Raw genomic sequence first — 12,123 nt, 5'->3', positions numbered from 1 at the left:
TATAGCATTTGTCCCTCTGTGACTGAGATACCTCACTCATAATGTCCTCCAGGGTCACCCATTTTGAATGATATTGCATGAGTTCCTTGTTTTTCAATGCAGCATAATATTCCATTGTGCGAATATACCACAGCTTCTCTACCCACTCGTTTGTTGATGGGCATTTGGGTTTTTTCCAACTCCTTGCTATTGTAAACAAAGCCGCAATAAACATGTGTATGCATATATCTACTTTGGTGCCTCCAAATCTTAAACATCTGGTTCCTGGGTTGGCCTTTCTAATGCTGCTTTGTCTCACAGAAGCCTGGTTTTCCACCATCTCTTCGCTCTGGCTAAAGCAGGAATCTCTGACCCAAAAGAACAAGCTGCTACTTAATGATAGCAAGAATCCCATTTCTACCTTTGTACTTTACTAGCTTAAATTTAGTAGGATGGCAAAACAGACAAAATCTCCGTGTTCGTAATCTACACATTTTATGTACATGTTCTCACCCAAAAAGTGCCATTTGCCTCATTCACATTAATTAGTGTGATCCTGTCAATGTGAGCCTCAACCAATGACTGATCAGTCCACTATAGCACAAAAGACTTTATTCTACAGGTTCACTTTTTTAATTCAGAGGGAATGTTTCCTTAACAAATTAATACATTTCATGAATAAATGTGTTTCCTGAAATAAATAATTGATTAGTGGCTATTTAGTAAATAATTTCTTATCTGTATAAAAAAAACTAGGTAGAGTTTTTTAATACAATGAGAATTTATGTATGTCCACACAGCAGGATATCCAGGATATAATTAAAACAAGTTACAGAACCATGATCTTATTTGTGATTAAAAATGCAGCTGTTGTATATGTACTTAAATAAATAAGTAAATATTTTCATAAGAATTAGAACAAAACTGTGAGATGGAGGTTAAAGATGTTCCACATATGTAACTTTTCAAAACTGTTGTACCACGCCGTCATCTCTACCATCAGTTATTCTTTCTTCCCTTAGTACAGTCACTCCAATCTTTGGGTTCTGTAATTCATTGCAGCCTCATAGGCCCTACAAATTGTACTTACAGCTAAGTGGTTTATTAGGGAAATAACAGAGTACAGGTCAGAATCAAGAATGACTTAGAAATGACAGGAATAACTCAGGATACAGTTCATGATCTTGACACTTCTTTTTTGGGCAAGCATTACAGTTCTTCATTCCAAGAGTGGAAACTCCACCCTAACTGTCTCACACTGGTCTCCTGATTCCTACTTCCTGTTCCTCTGTTCTCCTTGCTACTACTTCCTTCTGTGTTACAACTCCTCCTTGCTCCTTTATTCCTAGCTAGATGACAAAACTGACTGGTCCCCTCACTAGGGTTCCTTACTCTTCATTTGCTTGGCCCCTCCCCTAACAGGGCTTCTTGCATTGTTTGCTTTAGCAAGTTATTCAGTCCTCTTGGTATGATACACTTTATTTTCATAATCCTGTCCAGTCATTATGTGACAATCAAAAAGGCCGTATTAAAGAATTCATTGCTCTGTAGTATTTAGATGCTTATATAAAGGTTACATTACTCAAAGTCTACAGCACATTCTGTGAAAATAGGATGTTAAGTCTTTGAACATTCATGAACATCATATTATGTATATACAGGCAGCCCTTGTATAATCCGTAGTTAAATCCCCCTAAAGCCTATTATATTAAAATCTTGTGAGAGCCTGCTGGACAAAGCCTGAGAACTGCATTCATTGGATACAGGAGGCCAACCTTGCCTGGTTGCAGCTGGGCCAGGCGGTGGCTGTTTGTCAGCTGAATCAGGACATTGCACATGTGAATGCAGACAGGAGGGTCGTAGAGAGGGGAGCTGGGACAGTGACAGGTGGCTTTGGAGACTGGGCAGGGAGTAGATTGGAGGTACAGTGGAGCTCAGAGCTCCAGGTCTGGCTGGAGTTGCCGATACTACAGCAGGAGTAGAGAAGTGTGGAAGGTATTGCAGTATAGCAGGAGTGAAAGACGACACGGCTGTTAGACAGGTGAATGAAACCAGAAGAGTGCTTAAAAAGTACTCCATGGTTTGGGGTATTCCCCCCCTCCCTTCTTGTGGTGGTTTCATTTGTAACCTTTTAATGATCTATTTTTCAATTATCTCCTATCTAATCCATGCAAATATTTTTTATTTCAGGTCCAGCACAGAATCAAATGCAGATTTCTTCTGGGTATGGATTACATCCTCAAAACTATGTTGCTCCCTCAGGACATTACACTCAAGGACCTGGGAAAATGACCTCATTGCCATTGGATAACCAGTGTGGTGATTACTACTCTGGTCTCTACACAGTCCCAACACAAAATGTTGGAGCTCCTAGCACAGTGAGCCAGCAACCAGGAGCACAGCAGATGTATGGCAGGGGCCCTCCTGCTCCTCATACTGGATCCACTTCGGGATCTTTCCAAGGTGCTGCATCTTCAGCATCCCATTTGCATACGAGTGCCTCCCAGCCATACCCTTTTGTGAATCACTTCAATAATCCAGCCATGTACTCTGCCAACTCTTCTGTTGCTTCTCAGGGATTTCCCTCAACTTGTAGTCATTATGCGATGTCAGCTGTCACTAATGCTGCTTATCCTAGTGTTTCATATCCCTCTCTGCCTACTGGTGATCCTTATGGACAAAGGCTTACCTCACAGAATGCTCCGACTGTCAGATCGGTTGAAGGTAATTCATTATTGTCTGGTCAGAATACACCTATCAGTCATCCATCACCACTTCCACCTCCATCATCATCACAACAACAGCACTACCAGCAGCAGAGTCTTTCAGGATACAATACTCCATCGTGGTCAGCTCCAGGCCTTCAGTCAGCCCAAGACAGTGTCATGCGAAACCACATTGGATCCTTGGCTACAACCCGCAACAACCCAGCACATACTGGTAGGTTTGATGCTAAGTTCACTAAAGCATGGTTGAGTATCAGTACATGTCCAGTCAGTTTATTATTTGCATGAAAATTAAAGATAACAGTGATTTGTAGTAGATCTTTGCCATTTTCCCCCCTCTTAATTATATTATTCTTCATTTCTTTGCTCTATTTGTAATTAACCTCTCAGCTATATGCCTTGTCTGATCTAGCTTCTTACTGTGACTGGAATGGCAGTCAATATTTATTGATATGTTTAGTTCCTCTATAAATTGTCTTAAGGTTAGGGAGAAATAGGAGGATCATAGAGGGGATTTGGTTCTTTTAATGACCACAACAGAGATATTACAAACAATTCATATCTTATTTCTGAGATTGTCAGGTTGTCAGGTGCCTCCAGTTGATTCCTACTCATAGCAGCCCGGTGTACAAAAGGATGAAATACTGTCTAGTCTGTGGCATTCTCAAATTTAAGCCTATTATTGCAGTCATTGCTGGTGAAGGATCAGTCACTCCTGTTAAGGATCATCCTCTTTTTCACTGTCTGCCTTACCAAGCATGATCTTCTGCTCCAGGAAATACTACCCTATTGTTGTTGTTATGTGCCGTCGAGTCGTTTCCGACTCATAGCGACCCTATGCACAACAGCCCTAAACCCTGCTCTATCCTGCGCCAACCGCACTGCCTCTGACACACAGTGTAAAGTATTACAATGAAATGTCCAAGGAGCTGGAGTCAGAAACTCAAAAGGGCTGAACTTGCTCAGCATTTCTTAAGCTCAAGGAACTGAAGAACAAATTCAGACCTCGAGTTGCAATACTTAGGGATGTTTTGGGTAGAATATTAAATATCCAGGAAGTATTAAAAGAAGATGGAAAGAATATACTGAGTCATTGTACCAAAAAGAATTGGCAAACACCGAAGAATTTCATGAAACAACATTTGAGCAAAAGCCTATGGTAATGAAGAAAGAAGTTTAAGGTGCTTTGAAAGAATTGGCAAAAAATAAGGCCCCAGGAATAGATGGTATACCAATTGATGTATTTCAACTAACAGATGCTGCCCTATATGTGCTCACCAAGTTGTGCCAAGAAATCTGGAGGACAACCACTTGGCCAGCTGACTGGAAGAGATTTGTATTTGTTTCCATTCCAAAGAAAGGTGACCCAACAGAGTGTGAAAACTATAGAGCAATCTCATTGATTTCACATACAAGCAAGATTCTACTGAACAGCACATCAACAGAGAATTGCCAGAAGAACAGGCTGGGCTTAGAAGGGGTCCTGGTACTAGGGATATTATAGCTAATGTTAGATGGATCTTGGCTCAAAGCAGGGAGTACCAGAGGATTGTCTGTGTTTCATTGATTATGCAAAGACATTTGACTGTGTAGATCACAACAAACTGTGACTAACTCTGAGAAGAATGGCAATCCCAGACCACTTGATTGTGTGAAATCTATACTTGGACCAAGAGGTACTTGACTAGCGATAATTTAATTATAAATGGAAAGAAGCAACTCACATGTATGGAAATGAAGGAACATCCTGTTTTTAGGAATGCAAAGGAGCACCCCACATTAAAAGGATAAAAGGCCCATCCTACTCTTAAAGGAGAAATTAAACACCCCACATTTGGAAAAGAAATGGAACACCTTACATTTAAAGACAAAGGGACATCTCTCATTTAGACTGGGTCTGAGATGTGCCACATTTGGGAAAGTAATGCAGTATCCTGCATTTAAAGACAAAAGAGGATGTCTCTAATTTAGAGTGGGGCTGGGGTAACCCAACATTTAGAGAAGAAATGGAATACTCTGCATTTAAAGACAAAAGTGAGTGTCCCCATTTAGAGTGGGGCTGAGATACCCGACAATCGGAGAAGAAACAGGGTACCCTCCACTTAAAGACAAAAGATACCCCTATTTAGAGTCATACTGAGGTGCCTCACATTTGGGGAAGAAATGCAGAACCCTACATTTAAAGACATAATGGGTTATCTCCCATTTAGTGGGCCTAAGATACCCCACATTTGGAGAAGATATAGGGTATCCTACACTTAAAGACAAGGTACCCTACACTTAAAGACAAAAGGGGGCATCATCCATTTAGAGTAGGACTGAGATAACCCACATTTGGAGAAAAAAAGCACTTTATATTTAAAGATCAAAATGGGAACCCCACGCTTAGATCATGAAGCACCCCACACATGAAGCAGCAGCAGAACACCACAAGGATCTGGGCAGCATAGGGACCATTTGCCCCTCCCAATGTCCTCTCCCAGGGCAGCCAGGAAACTTCTGAGGCCAGGTCTCTGCTATGATGCCCCTAGCTCCCGTACTTAAAGGTTTTTAAGCTTGAGGGAAACAACCCCAAAGAAGAGTCAGCTGTAAATTGGTTCTGACTCAATTGCAGTGAATTTTTTAGTTAATATATATTATATGTACATGCATATTATTCTCATGGAATAGTTACACATTAAAAAGATGGTAAAGGGGGAGATAATTATTTCAAAGCAGAGGCTGACTTTTCCTGACTTGTGTAGTTATCTGGACCCCAGATTGGCAGGCTAGATGGCAGGCTGCTGACTCATAGGGCTTCAGGAACTGACAGATCAAAAAATCAGTAGGTCACACGGCAGCTTCTGGTTCATGTCCCAAGAACTGGGAATTAGATGATGAGATTCCAGTGAAGAAGACTGAGAGCAAGTGAGCTTTGCCAAAATATATGTATATATTGGATGCTGGTCACATAGCCAAGGAACTCCTGGAAACTGATAGACTGATCACATCATAATGGTGATAACATAATATTGCATTTATACTTGTTCATAACCCTAACCCTGACTCATAGTGACCCTTTGTACAGTAGCTCTGAACCTTGCCTGTCCTGAGCCATTTTCACTGTCTCTAGCACTCCTACCCCCATTACCCCAATCACTGAATCTATCCATCTCATCGAGGATCTTCCTCTTTTGCACTGTCCCTTCACCCTTCCCAGCATGCTGTCCTTCTCCAAGAATGGGTCCCTCCTACCCGAAGTATGTGAGATGAAACTTCAGAATCCTTGCCTCCAAGGAGCAGCACCGTTTCACCCTCTCTCCTAGCAGTCCATGGTATATTCAGTACTCTTTTCTGGCACCAGAGCTCAAAAGCATCAATTCGTCTTCTGTCATCCTTAGTCATTGTCTGGATGCATAGCAAGTTGGTCTGTAGACTGACATATCATTTCTCTTCAGTATGGAGAGGTCCCTGACAGCAGATTTTCCCAGTGCAGTTCTCTTTTGGTTTTATGATCGCTGATGCTGAAAATCCATGTTGCTGTGGATGAAAATAGTTCCTTGTCTTTAGTTGCAGATTCTTTATCCAGTCCTGTTATGCAAAATATCCAGCCTCCCAAGCCAAGCCCTGCAGTATCCACTGTTTTGTCAGGAACCTCGGCAACACGACCACCTCCTGCTGCAAATCACCCAGTTACACCAGTGGCATCTGCCACGCAGCTGCCAGACACGCAACAGAAAGGTACTTGGGAAATGTATATTGAAATAATTTAAAAGTCAGATTGTGTAGCTATATTCTGTAGAAAACACGAGAAAAATAAGTTTATAACCTCAATCCAAACATAACTTTCATTTTTCTCTATTAATTTCCAGTCTTTCTTTATAATTAACTTCAATCGTAGTTTGTCATTTTGTAGTTTGCTTTTACATTTGTTAAATTCTACACAGTTCTTCTTAGATGTTTGTAGTCTTTATGGTCATATCGTTGCTAACAGTCCCCAGAGTATTGGATTTATTGATCTGTCCTTCTATCCAAGGACATTTATGTCTAGTTCTTAAATGTGCTTATGGTTGGTTTTACAGTGATCCAACCAAGATTTCCTTAGTTATGGAATGACCTGTGTCCTGTTTGGTGATTTGTGTGTTTGTCGTTATTATTAAAGTGAAGTAATCTTTGACCCAATTTTAGAGATTAGGTGAAGATTAAATTGTAACTGATGCTCTTGTAGCATTCACAAGCTGTAGAGTTTGTTTAATATTCTTCACATGTCAAATAAATGAAAGGCAACCAAAATATTTTACTTTGATCCTGGTTCCCCACATCTTTACTTTTGGCTGTGGTCCTCATCTCGCTAGAATCTCAAAATTCTTGATCCAGGTTAATATACTATATTTTTCATCACCAGAGACACTGAACTATTTCAGTACTCTTTAGTTGTATTTTCAGAGTAACTATTACTAGTAATTTAGGAACTATTTTTTCTAAGTAGTTACAGCTCTCAATCGTGAAGAATCCTCAGATTTTTTTATGTGAAGTCTCAGAAATAAAGCATCATGAATTCTTAGCCTAATCTGTTCCCTTCTGTTAACTGTTTTTGTGGTTATTAGTGGCCTTTTTGTCAGTTGAGATCATTTATGCACTTTACGTTTCTTTGATTTTCTTGGAAAATTATTTGTGACATCCCAGAGTATCCAATGATGTTCAAGATAGTGAGTATGCTAAGAATAGAATCTAGTTCTTAGAAGCATTTGTCTTCCAAATGAAGGGCTGGTAAGACAGTTTTTTTTATCATGAGGAGAGAAAAAAAATAAAGTTAAATTGGAACCCTAAAAAAATAATTGGGGTCTTGCTTCTTTTGAGCCTTTACATTGCTCCTTCTATTGCCTTTTTTTCTGTCTTATTTTCTTTATGACCATCTTACTTTGATATCCTTTTAAAGATATTTTAAAAATCAATAATGTTTCTTCTAATAAAATGGATATTGAAAATAAAGTAGCAGAGTGAAATTTCTCTATCGTCTCTAGAGGAATTTTTTGTTGACTATTCATTCTGGAGAGGGTTAAACCAGGCTACTCCTTGGAAGCAAGGATTCTGAAGCTTCGTCTGACATACTTTGGACACGTTGCAAGGAGGGATCAGTCCTTGGAGAGGGACATCATGCTTGGGAGGTTGGAGGGACAGCATAGGAGGGGAAGACCCTCTATGAGGTGATTGATTCAGTGGCTGGGGTTATTGGGGTTGGTGTGTCGAAGACAGTGAGATTGCCACAGAGGATAGAGCAGGGTTTAGGGCTGTTGTACATAGGGTCACTATGAGTCACAGGCGACTTGACGGCACATAACATTGGCAAAATACTTATCTTAAGATAAACTCCTTATATAAATAATACTGAAGACATTTCATTAATAGCTTTTAATTGTTTATTTATATTAGAGATTTACTTCCTCGGATAGAGTTATAGTAACCCTTTAGAATAGAACTGCCCAAAAGGATTTCCAAGATTGTAAATGTTTACAGAAGCAGACTGCCATATTTTTCTACTGCAGAGTCCTGGTGATTTCAAACTTGGTAGCAGAATGTTTTAACCAGTGTGTATCCATATTAGATGTGGAGTGTGCGGCCTAATTGTGTGAATTAGGACTACTCTCTAATGTTGTGCAAGTTATAATTTACATGACTGGTGTTTCTCAGAGCTATATAGTAAACAGCCTGGATAATGTAAGTTATAGTTCCTATATAGCCACTAAAATATTTACTCTACACAGGAGTCTACTCCATACTACAAAGATAATTGGCCATCATTGTTCTCCTGAGACTCACCATTTTTTACTAAATATTAAATGATAGGTTCAGACTTTTCTTGTTTATCTCCTAAAAGACAGTTGAAAACTAGGTAACTCCTCTGAAAAACTAGGTAACTCCTCGTGTATATTTTAGGTTGATAGTAAAATTTTCAGCAAAAGTCTGAGCAGTTGCACTTATATAAATTTTAACATATTATTATTATTATTATTATTATTTAGAATTTAAAATAAAGATGTTATGTTACTTTTATCAGCTGTATCCAGCAAAAGTCATACCTATTATCCTTTTTAAAAATGCAAAGATCAGCCCTTGGATTATTTGGAATATTTACATTTTCCCTTTTTCTTCTTGAAGGCGTTTGTTCCCACTTGGTACAAAATATTGTTAAAGATTATTTTTTCACCAAATTCAGTATAATTGTCTGGTAGCATAGTGCATAATATGTTGGGCTGCTAATGAAAAGATCAGCAGTTTGAAATCATCAGCTCCACCTTATTAGAAAGATGGACAGTTATTCTGTAAAGATTTACAGCCTCAGAAGCTCAGTGGGTCAGAGTTGACTCAAGAGCTAATATTTGGATGTGGTTTGACCATAATAGTATTATATAAACAAAATTTTGAAGATTCCATTTTCTATGATTTTTAAATCTCTTAAGCATTAAAATGATTTTCTTTTAGTTTGTTGTCATTACATTTAGTATATCATTGTCTAAAACAAGGGGTTATTTGTGTGTTATTAATGTGGAAAGCACATTTTTATTGGAAATGCATCTTTTTAAAAAAAATTGTATTCTAACTGATTTTGATAAAAGTTTGCAGAAAAATTGAATTTTCATTCATTCATTGTTACTCTTCTCCCTCCCCCAGTTCACTTTGATTTTTCTTTTTAAATATTCATTCATTGTTGCACAATTCCTCCCACCCTTCCCTTCCCTGTCCTCTTTGCAATATACCTAGACTATATATCTAGACTGTTGTCTTGAATATAATGCCTCATCAATCATATATTCCTTTTAAACAGTTCCCTCCCTCATGTGTACCAGTACAGTATTCATTATCTATCCACTCTTCAATTCTCCTTCCAGCCCCCATACCAGTTCTGCTTCACAGCAGTAGTGATATGAAAATACATCTTTCCATGAGACAAAAGAGCTTTCCCACTACCTACCATTGCTTTGTGTAACTTAGTGAGATGTAATTCCTTGTTAAAATTAAGTAAAGAAAATTAAAATGAAGCTAGATAAATAAAATTTGTCTAGTTTTCATGTTTATAGTTATAAGAGCTGAGAAATTTTTCTTACACCAAGTTGATGCAAATATTAGAAGGACTTTAGTCAAACAGTTGTCTGCTTTTCTGAGTTATATATCAGAAATGTTTGTTATTGCTTACTAGATACTATATATTATTTTTTAAATACTTTTCAGCTTTTAGTTTATTGATGGCATTATTAATATTTTTCTTATAGCAATTCATAATTTAGCAGTATCTAATATTATCTCCCTTGACCACCATATGAGACAAATTTGTCTTCATTTTTTTTTAATTATTTATTTTTATTTCAATGAACATCTACAGAGATTTTGGAATTCATTCATTGTTGCACTTTTCTCCCCACCTACTCACCCCTACCCCCACCCCCAGTTCGCTCCTCTCCTTGAAAAGCAAAAGAAAAACTCCTTCATTGGTACACAATCCACCCCGTACCCCGCACATCCCCACTCCCACCCCAAGTATACTCCACTCTGCAACTCTCATTATGCTGAGTGAAATATCTCAGTTACAAAGGGACAAATATTATATGGTGCCACTGATGTAGAATGAGGCTGACATTGGGGTGGGGGTAAGACTAAGAAAAACTGGATAAATTAGATTTACTGCATTGAAGCCGATGAGGGAGAGAATAGTTTAAAATGAATATATTTCAGGGCATTATGATTATCATCATCTTCATTTTATAGATAAAGAAAGTGAGGCTTCATGATATTAGGTGTCTTATACAGAGACATACAAACTTGTTAGAAAGGTGCCCATGACCCAGGGAAGACATGACTCGAAACCCAGCACTCAATTACCACATTAGACATCAGTACTGCTACAGTCACAACAATATTGCCAAGAGAATAGCATATCACATTCTTTAAATGTATTCAAAACGTCTATGCTGTGGTTTAGAGAATGTATTTTATGGTGTCTCCATATAACCTAATTGTCCACAGACACCCTCATTTGCAAACTCATGAGCCAGATATTACACCTGTGGGAAGTGATTTAATTTTTTCCATCAAAAGAAATTATGTTCTTTTTTCTTAGAGGGGATTCTTTAAGAATAAGCAGCAAGGATGCTTTTTAAAAACAAATGACAAAGCTTCATTTTACATATTTTGAGCATGTTGTTAGAATGTTCTTTGGAAAAGGACAACATACGTAGAAAGGTTGAGGGTCAGTGAAAGAGAGACAGACGATAGGTTGACACATTGACTGCAGCAATAGTTTAAGAAAGGCACAGGAAGGGGCAAGATTCCAGTCTGTTGTAGGGAGGGTTGCTGTGATTCATAGTTGACTTGATGACCCCTAACCACAGCATCAGAATAAATTATGGCAGATACTTTGTATACTGAATTGCTGAAAGCAGTGAGATGTAACTATTAGGGCTCTAATATAATTTGTTCATTTTTATAGCAGATTATAAAAGCTATGCAGTGTATCAATATGCTGTTTTCATTACTTTGCAATAAAGCAATGTGTAACTAATATTAGATAATACTGGACTATTTTTAGAATACTGAATATTATATATAGAGAGAGCTAAGGTATTTGGCTTTTTGAAAAATGTTTATTGTGAAAAACTATCAGCATTTTTTATATGTATAACTTAGTTACATCAGTCACAGTAATCACATTGTATGACTTTGGAATATTTAAATGTACAAATAAAAATTAGCAATATTCATTTCACTGGATGTAATGAAAACTTTTCCTTAAAGTTTAGATGAAACTGTTTCCTGTCTTCTGTTGTAGATCTTCATCTTGACTTGTTACACTACACTTCACTTCACTTCCCGGGCCCAGCCTTTTGTCAGGGAAAATAGAAAAGGAAAAACCACATACAACTATATTAATAGTTCTGTTTGCTAGCAGGAGTTTTGGCATTTTTTGGGGTTTTTTTTCAATTCTAAAGTTTGTATTTTCGTATTTTTTTTGGTGGAAGTTTGCAGATCATAACAGGTTTTCATTTAATCATTCATAGTCATTCTTGAAAATACTTTTTTAATAATTAGAAGTTAAATATAAAATAGATAATTGGCTATGATTGTTATATTTCATGATATGATATTCTTATAAAATATCTTACTGAACATCTCTCACTGTATCTGAAAGAGACAATGTAGAATTGATTTTGCAATTCTGAATGTATTTTGAAAAGATTTAGGAAAGAAAAGAAAAAATTTGCCCAAGAATATATTCTACCTTGTTGAGATTGCCAGGTATTACTCAGTTTGATAGAAGATTCATTTTTTCCTAACTAATGATCTACCAAGGGTATGGTATTAAGAATAGCTAGGGTAAAAAGGGAAGCCACAGACTGGGAAAAAGTTTTTGGTAATGACATGTCAGACAAGGGACTTATATCTA

The 12,123-nt window shown here is 37.6% G+C and overlaps 1 pseudogene; it reads left to right on the top strand.

Annotated features, from left to right (window-relative positions):
- LOC102848999 overlaps positions 1 to 12,123 on the top strand; it is an 84,196-nt pseudogene that overhangs the window by 23,661 nt on the left and 48,412 nt on the right.

Source organism: Elephantulus edwardii, unplaced genomic scaffold, assembly GCF_000299155.1.
Source record: "Elephantulus edwardii isolate Elephantulus edwardi_28Jun2011 unplaced genomic scaffold, EleEdw1.0 scaffold00012, whole genome shotgun sequence".
NCBI classification, from domain to species: Eukaryota; Metazoa; Chordata; class Mammalia; order Macroscelidea; family Macroscelididae; genus Elephantulus; species Elephantulus edwardii.
This window is presented reverse-complemented; position numbering and strand designations above follow the sequence as displayed.